Source organism: Alligator mississippiensis, chromosome 11 (genome assembly GCF_030867095.1).
Source record: "Alligator mississippiensis isolate rAllMis1 chromosome 11, rAllMis1, whole genome shotgun sequence".
Taxonomy (NCBI): domain Eukaryota; kingdom Metazoa; phylum Chordata; order Crocodylia; family Alligatoridae; genus Alligator; species Alligator mississippiensis.
Genome location: NC_081834.1, coordinates 51,514,646 through 51,523,646, shown reverse-complemented (window position 1 = coordinate 51,523,646; position 9,001 = coordinate 51,514,646). Strand labels below are relative to the sequence as shown.

The following is a 9,001-nucleotide window of genomic DNA, read 5'->3' as shown; positions in this document are numbered from 1 at the left end:
CAAGAGTTGGATTAGGCCAGTGTTTCTCAACTTGTGGTATGTGTACCCTTGGGGTACGCGAGACACACGCAGGGTGTTGGCGGGTGCTGCATTTCGGACTTTACCTTCATAGACCAGAAGTTCCTGCTGCCACCCCTCCCACTGAGTCCGGTGCACCAGGCATTCACACCCCAGCATCAGTGTGCCAGGGGATAGGGAGGGAGGCCCCACGCAGGCTGCTTTGGCCCAGGCCACGGTGGAAAAAGTGGGACTTGGCTTGTGGCCGCGAAAACGGAAGTGCCACGGAGGGGCTTCCAGTTTCCCTTTTGCCGCCTCGCTCGGCAGGGGACAAATAAGGTAGCAGGTGGAGAGCCACTGGATTCACTGACAGGTGGGGAGCGGCTCCCACGGATCCCTCTCTGCACAAGCAGGCCGAGCCGGGGCAGCAGAGAGGGGTGATCTTGGCTCCGGTTCACCGCATGCTCCACCGAATGAAACCTTTCACACTCGCTCGCCCTGGTCACCACACTGGCAGACAGTGCAGCCCCGAGTGGAGATGAGCCCCTCGCACTTGGGGTTTTTCAGCTGAAGGGAGGCAGAGGCAAGGCAGAGGAGATGGAAGGAGGCTCAGGGGGAAGAGAGGGACACGGGACATTCACACAGGAGTGACCTTCCATGTGACCGATGCCCGGCAGCCTTTGCCAAGCCCCTGGGGAGGGCTCAGCCCCGTCCTCATCCCCACATGTCCTGGCACCGTTACAGAGGGGCTGGAGTGTGAGAGGGTGAGCACCAGCTGTCCAGCCTGAGAACACCTCTGGACAAGGCCAAATCCCCACCTGCCTTCTCCCAGCTGCACCTGCCCCTACAGTGGCCACAAGACACGTCCTTGTCCCGCTCCTGGCAACAGCTGGCTCTTGGGAGCCTGACTCCCTTCTCCATGGCCCAGGGCTGAGCGACAGCTCCAGCACCAGCCTTGTCCTTGTCAGGGTCATGGTGAGTGTCCCTGTTGTCCCACGGGCGCCCCAGGTTGGATGCCCCAATGATGTGGTGCTGCTTTTCCCTCTCACCAAACCCCACAGCCCCTCCCCGTGCTCCCTCCACCAGCGCTTCCCTGCCGGGTCCACGGGGCAGCAAATAAAACCCCGGGACCCCACACACACGGGCTTTCCTTGCAGCCTTCAGCCCGGCCACTCCTGCCTCCCACTCCATGCCCCGTGCACCACTCCCCCCGGCAGCCTCCCCCTCCATCCATCCTGCTGGGACCCAGCATGGCGAGTGCTGCGAGGGCTGGTGCAGGGCTGGCACTGCTGGAGCAGGGAAGCGCAGGCACTTGTGTCCCCACAGGATCAGCAGCCACGGGCCCCAGGGGACACTTGTGACCAGCGCAGGGCTGGGCTGGGCTGGGCTGGGCTGGAGGAGCCTGGACAGCACGGGGTTAGGTCCGTGCGCTCTGGCGGCGGCGGAGCAGGGAAGCAGCCCGCTGCCTGGGACAGGGGCCGGCGGCGCTCATGGCCTGCTCCTCTGCTGCCCGTGTCCTGCGGCAGCTGCTGGGCGGAGCCGGGCAGTGAGAGAGGGGCGGGTCTGAATGACTGCTCGTCCCAGGAGCTGTCGTACGGTGGCCGGTTAGCTCAGTTGGTTAGAGCGTGGTGCTAATAACGCCAAGGTCGCGGGTTCGATCCCCGTACGGGCCACAGAGCGGAGTCCTTTTGTGTCCTACTTCCTTGTCCTCCTCTTTCTCGTGCAAAAACCCCCCGCCCTCCACCTCTGCTCCTTGGGAGGGAAAGGGAGCAGGAGTTGACTTCCTGCACGGCTCAGCTCTGCTCCAGGAAGTGCTGTTGCAAGGCCGAGGTCCGTCCCCGCAGGCAGCAGGAGTTTTAGCAGCCCTGTCCCAGGCAAAGGGAAGGAAAGTGGGGAGAAGAGTGGGAGGCACAGGTCTCTGTTGCCTGGTCCAGGCACCTAGTGCCGGGAGGGATTTCCTAGGGGTGGGATTCTCCCTCCTGTGCAAGGCTGGTTGGAAACCAATGAACTCAGCATGTACTCTTCCTCACCCACAGCCCAGAGCCCTCTCTCAGGTCAAGAGATGCAGTATAAGCCAGGACTGTTCATAGAGCCTTTAGGAATCTTCCCAGAAGTATTTGCATCACCCCCACTTTCATTTCTACTTCCCAGTGACGTCTCCCTAGGGTGAATCCCTCAGGACCAGCCCCCACAGCTCAACTTCTGCTGTGCTTCTCTCCAGCTCACACTGTCCCAGTCCTCCAGCAGGACAAGTTCTGCACAAGATGAGTCAAACGCACAGTCAAGTCTCTACATGAGATGAATGCAAATAAGAGGGTCGGGGGACAGTTCAGACCTGGGGGAAGCAGGGGCCATTCCTCTCCTCCAACCCCGCAGCAGCCCTGTTTTACCTGGGACCTTCCCCGTTCTCTTGCCTCCTGCGGCCCAACCCTCTGCTGGAGCTAGGCAGGGACATCACTGCAGTCTCATCTTCCCAGGCAGGAGGGGTGCTTTTCCAGATATTTTTTATTCCAGCTGTGCCTTTTATTACAAGGGACAAGCAAGCAAATACTCACTTTAGTGTTTTATAATAAATTAGCTCCATCATTTCACCAAGTTTTTTAACAACAGAGCAATGGTATCACCAAGTCAAAGTCACAGCTGACACCAAGTCATTACCTCAAATATTCAAATCACAAATTAATACTGCAGGCCAAGGCTCTCAAATATAGCACCTACCAGGTGGTTCTAGACTGAGGAGCCATGTCGTCTGGCCCAGGAAGAGGACAGTGAGGAACCTGGTGGCAGAACTAGTTGCCACCACTGTGACAGCCACAACTATTTATGCTGCTGCCATCAAAGTCCACCCCCGTGGGCCAGATGTCATAGCACTGTGCTCTGCATGCAACCTGCACAATGGCTGCAAAGGGGCCAGATGATTTTGAACTCCGCTGTAGGCAGCTAAATAAGGAAATTTCATCCAAGCCTAGCTGCCCATTGGACTAATGCAGGAAAGGCACAAAGGAGTGATGTGGCTGGCATCACATGTGGCTGCCTCTGTGTTGCACAAATGACCAGCTGCCTCGAGTGATGAGCGAGACCTTATGAGGGAGATATGTCAAGATGACATGTTTATTGATTATAAGATTCAAAAGAGCTCTAACACACACACACTCACACTCACAGTCACAATCACTCCGCAGATGTTATAGGACCAAAGTCCGCTGCTCAATGCTACACTCAGGTGGCCAACCTAGTGAGCATGAGAAGTTAGGACCAGGGCATACAGACACATCTATGTTCCAGTGAAGTTGCAGAGTGTGCCCCGACTTTTGTTTCGAGTCACAGCAGCTGTTCTGTGTCACTTCGTCTAGAGTTTCCCATTTCGTGCCTGTTTCGACGTTCCGCCCATAGGCTATAATGGGGAAGTTCAAAACAGGCTATAACTTTGTCATTTCTGACTTGATTTTGATGAAACATACTGCAATGGTAGCCCGTTCTGAGCACATGACACCTGCCAACATTCAAGGAGATAGGTGCAGGGGGTTAGGATAAACTGCACCCCAAAATCTTGAGAGCAAAACTCCTGTCATGTGTATGTGTGAAGCCACAGCGGGGTTAAAACTGCAGGCTTGCTAGCCCTGGTGAGGCAACGAAGCCTGCCACGTTCCAACGAGATAGGTGCAGGGGCACTCTGGGCTCTGGGGCCCTGCACCTCTGGCTGTTGACAGGCAAAACTCGTGACACTGGTGAGTGACACTGTGTGTGTGTTCAGGTGTGCTCTTCCTGGCACTGGTGCCCCTGCACAACATGGCAGTGTGCCGCGCTGAGGCCACAGTGAGGACTGTGTGCATACATTAGCTGGAGGTTATGGTACCTCCTACCCACCTTTAGCCAGGGGATCGTTGGTCCTGGCATTTACACGGCTGCCACACTGCCAGCAGTGCCACCAACCCTCCCTACAGTGGCAGGGTGCAGTTTTAGTGGTCATGCCCAGGACCTGGTGCCTCCTCCTTCCCCATCCCACCATGCCATACCTCCAAGTTCATCCTGGCAGGAGTAAGAGCTCTCCAGGGACATGTTCTTCCCCTGTTGGCTGGTGATGCAGTTAGTGCCCACTCAAGCTGAGAGCGGGGCATTACCTGGTTTTTGAAAAAGGAAAAAAGGAAATAGGCGTGGACAGAGTGAGGAGGGTGGCACTCAGTCCATCTACACCTGGAGCTTGGGGAACCCCAGCAGCGGGAGGTTCACCTGCAGGAACACCAGCTGCTCCACTAAACCACCGTCCAAGCAGGTGCGGTGGGGTGTCACTACATCCCCAGGGTTGCTCAACACCCTCTCACTCAGCACACTGGTCAGTAGGCCAAGGGGTCACACCCCAGTGGCTCCACATCCTCGGCAACATAGGCAGCCACCAAGGGGTGAGCACTACCTGCCTCATGCTGGGGTCTGGTGGCTCTGGACCCCACCACAGAAGGCATGCACCTGTGGTGGAGCTCAAGATTGGCTCGTGGATGATGTGCTAGCATGAGACAGTGTATCCACCTGTTCCACGTCCCCCCACCTCTGTCATTCTGCCTCCCTGACTTCCTTTACCAGCACCTCCATCCGCTGATACAGTGTTTGGCTGCCAGATCCAGAGCCCTTCACCCTTTGGTCACACATGGCAGCCAGCACGTGGACTGCACTGGACTGCAAGGGATATCAAGCAATTTCCTGATGCCCTCCTTCAGCCGCCTCACCAGTGCCTGCACATCTGGTGACAGTGGCTGGCCCCAGCCAGGATCATTGATCCACTGCAAGCTCGCCATTTGTCTCTGAAGTTCCCTCACTGTGGGGATCACCTGGCTAAGGAGGGCAGCAGCAGCACCGAGGCTCTTGGGGGCCTAAAGGAAGGGCTTGAGGACCACCGAGATCTGGGAGATGGTATCCCACATAACTTTGTTCAGGGGGTGACCAGCCCCAATCTCCCAGAGCAGGATGATCTCATGGATTGCCTTCTATTGCTCCACCAGCCTCTCCAGCATCAGGAATGTGGAGTTCTGCTGAATCTCCACATCCTGCATGATTTCGTGTTGCAGGATGTTCAGCTCTGTTTGTTTGTCCCACAGCTTCTTGCCCCCCTTGATGCTCCAGTGGAGGTAGCTGCCACCTTCCTGCATTTGGAAATGAGCTTGCTGGTGGTGCTGGCTGGCGCCATCACCGGCAGCCCTGTCCCCCTCTAAGGCATCCCTGACAACAATGTGCAACTTGTGTGCCACACAGCGGATGTTATCAAAGTTGGCATCACAGACCACCTTGCCCATACTGGCCCCATCGTCAGTGACCATGAACCCACTGGTGAGCTTGCCCTGCACAGCAAGCCACACCTGCACCGGGCAGTTCATGGCCCCCATGATCTCTCCTGCTGTATAGGACTCATCCATCACCTCGACTTGAAGGAAAGCCCACCGACAGCCTGACTGGTCGCACCAGTGCCCTGTGAAGGAGAGGCAGGCATGATCTCCACCCCAGCTGCTCCAGATATCTAAGGAGAAGTGTAAAGTCACCTGCAGACCTGTCTTGCACAGCTCCTCCCTCAAGTACCCCCTGCATGCTTCATACAGAGATGGCACCACCTTCCTACTGAAGGTGGTGCATGTGGGCACTTGGTGTGATGGGACTGCAAGTGCCATGAGATGCCTGAACCCTGGTCGCTCAACGAAGAAGGCCTGGTCATTAACAGCAAGCATCTCCCCAATGCTCTGGGTGAGCTCGCTCGGCCTTGCAACGTGCCCCACTTTCTGTCCTCCTTTCCCCCACTGTTCCAGCGTGGCCTGCCTCTGCTTTGGGGGGACGGGAGCTTTGGAGTCAGTGGGGGACTTCTCTTTGGGCATGCTCCCACTGCTGCCAGGCTGAGAAGGAGCAAGGGCAAGAGGGCTCTCCCTGCAGAGATGCATCAGCATCCCCATAGTGCTCATCTGTTTTGTTCCCTTCCCCAGCTGGTTTTGGCTTGGCATTGCAGGCAGATAGCATACATGGGATCGTCTGCCAGTTCAAAGTGATCCCAGACCACACTACCCACTCACTTCTGGGGTGTGGGTGAATCTATGGATGCTGCTGCACTTTCCCCCTCCTCAGCAGGCAGAGGCACAGCAAGAGGAGGAGCACACTCAGCTGAGCTGCTTGCCTCCACCTGTACATCAACATCCTCCAAAGTGCCTTCTGGGGAAGTAGACCTGGCTTGAAGGGAAACTTGTGGGTGTCAAGCACAAACTCAGCTCTTTTCCCTCCTTCCCCAGAACTTCCTTTGCCAGGGCACTAAGATCCAGCACCAGCTCTTCTTCTGGCACTGGAAGGCTCAGCATGGGAAGGGACAGAGGGGTGGAGTAGGCCGCTGGTCTGGTGCTGCTGGTTGTGGTTGTCGTCATGGTTGGGGTGGAGGGGGTATGGCTGCTGCATGTGGACCGGATGCAGTCTCAGGCACAGGCAGTGGCTGTGGCACTGCTCCCCTCTCCTTGCTGCTGTCCTGGGTAGAGATAAAAGTTCATATTCCATTGGATTTCACAGAGGAATCAAGAGATGGAAAACTTCTCTGGGCAGTCTGTTCATAGCTGGTACGGAGCTTCTCACCTCCCGTGAGGATCTGTGATGATGCAAAAGTTACTTAAGGCACCCGTCTGTCCAGTAAGGTCCAGAACCCCTGATGGGGAAAGTCGAGAGATGTTTCATGGGCCCGGTGGGAAGAATTTCATAACACACCCCAAAATCCAACAGTTCTCTGACTGGCACGTCAGGGAGGAGGGCACGGCTGTGGTCAGCTCTGACCAGAAAGGAAAGTACCCTTGTCATAGCGCTGAGCCTGTGCTCGTCACGTCACATCTTGTAGCTGTATGAGTAGCTGCCCTTTGCACAACTGCTCTGCTCTCCTGGGAGCCCTCACCTCAGTAGAGAGCATGGCATCACTGCCACAACCCACCCCAGAGGGAGACAAAACACCCCCTGCCCCGCTACCGGACATTGCTCCCCTGATTCTAGGTTTGAATGTAGCTTGCTGGGTTTTCAGCCATGTCTTATGTAGGGCTTCCTCAGTAAACAAATGGCCTCACTCTTGTCATCACTGCCTATCAGACATCCCAATAGACTTAAGCACCTAAGTGTAATTCTAGTCCACCTTGCTCAAGTTCCTGAAAAATCCATGCATTAATCTGTTTTTGTAACGATTGCCATCTCCTTAAGGCTGAGGCATTAAAAAAAAAAAGTGAGGAGGCAGCGGTGGTGGCAAACAATCGACCCTCCTTTTGCATCAACTGTTTTCCAGGGACCCAGCAGGGTGGAAGAGAACTGCACTGAAGCACCTAAATCCACCGACCCACTTAGGAGGGGAACAGAGTCTGGGTCTCGGTTTGTGATATAGGGTTGCAGTGAAGGGGTGGGTTGAGTGAACTGTACTCGACCTAGTTTGTTTTGCAAATCCTGAAGACACCCCTGAAAAGCAGAAATCTGCTAAAGCAGTGCTGGGGCTGCACTGTTTTAGACTGGGCCATGAAATACAGTAACTGAATCACACATGCATCCCCATTCTCATTTAGCAACCAAGTAGCTGAGGCTTTGGCCCATGCCATTCCTCCACAGTCAGGTACATCTCCACTGAGGTCACAGCTATTCAAGTAGCTCGACAGGGTCCTGGCAGCAGCCTTACACAGGAGCCCTGGACTCAATATCGGTCTATTTTACTAAATAGCTGGGAGACTACTCCATCCATGAGACCTATCAGCAGACTTAGGCGCTGAAGTGCGATTTTATTCCCCACCCCCCTCACTGCATCCCTGAGAAACAGCGAGTCCAGATTTTGACCCAAAAGTTTGAGCCACTTACAAAAATGCAAACAAAAAAATAGACAAATTGCAGGGTTTGGCCCCAAATATTGAGATCAATGTCCAAAAAACCATGATGCCAACCCCCATGCCCTGAATTGCCAATTTATTACCCCAAAATTGACAAGCGGGGGCGGCGGGGCGGAAAGAGGGGTTTAAAAAAAAATTGCAGGCTTTTGATCATAAAAAAAAAAAAAAAAATAAATCAACTTCTAGAAATGTTAGTGGAAGGGAAAAATACCCAGAATAGCAGGGTTTGACCTAAAAAAAAACGGTCTATCAAGTCAAACTTCCAAAAACATGTTGTTCAAGATTTATAGGAAAAAAAAGCAGAATCATGGGTTTGTTACCCAAGAACCCATAAAATTGACTTCCAAAAGCCAAAATCTATTTATCCCCTCCATGAGATCATTTTACCCCCTAAAAAAACTCTCTCATTGAGGGGGATATATAATTAATGTCTCCATTTTTCCCTGAAAAAAACCCTGAGGCATTGGCTAAATTATTACTAATCTATTTATATCCCCCTCATATGACATTTTGGGGGGGAGTGGGGTGGGGAAACAGGAATATTGGCTAATTATTATAAGTTTCTCATCTTTCTCACCTTCCAACAGAGTTGTGTAGGGGGGAAATGGAGAAACTGGATGAAGTTAGTACTAATCTATTTATATCCTTCCCCTTGTAGGATCCTTTTTGCTGGGGTGGAGGGCATGGACATTGGCTAATTATTATGTTTCTCATATTTATCACCCTCCAATAGTAGGGGGGAAATGGAGAAATAGGAATAAGTTATTACGAATCTATTTATCTATTTATTTATCCTGTTCTTCCGCACAGGATATTTCGGGGGGAGCTGGGGGGGGGGAGGGGCGGAAAGAGAAATATTAGCTAATTACTATAAGTTTCCTATATTTCTCACCTTTCAACAGAGTACTGGGGGGCTAGGGTGAGCCAGTTACTATCATTTCCTGATATTTCTCCCCCAAATCCCCCTCCCAGCATTTTGTGTAAACCAGTCCTCAGGGGGAGAGGCCAGTTGTTACAGAAGAAGATGCAGGAGTGGATGCTCAGGCACTCCAGTATGGGGTAAAAGTAAATACATTCGTACATCATTCATACATTCGTACATCAGGAAGGCCCAGGGTGGACTAGGCCCTCTACTGAAT

The 9,001-nt window shown here is 53.6% G+C and overlaps 1 non-coding gene across 1 annotated transcript; it reads left to right on the top strand.

Moving 5' to 3' along the window:
- Positions 1–1,596: 1,596 nt before the first annotated feature.
- TRNAI-AAU (transfer RNA isoleucine (anticodon AAU)) lies at positions 1,597–1,670 on the top strand. Its single transcript has one exon. It is a non-coding gene; the product is annotated as a tRNA-Ile (tRNA).
- The last annotated feature ends 7,331 nt before the right edge of the window (positions 1,671–9,001 follow it).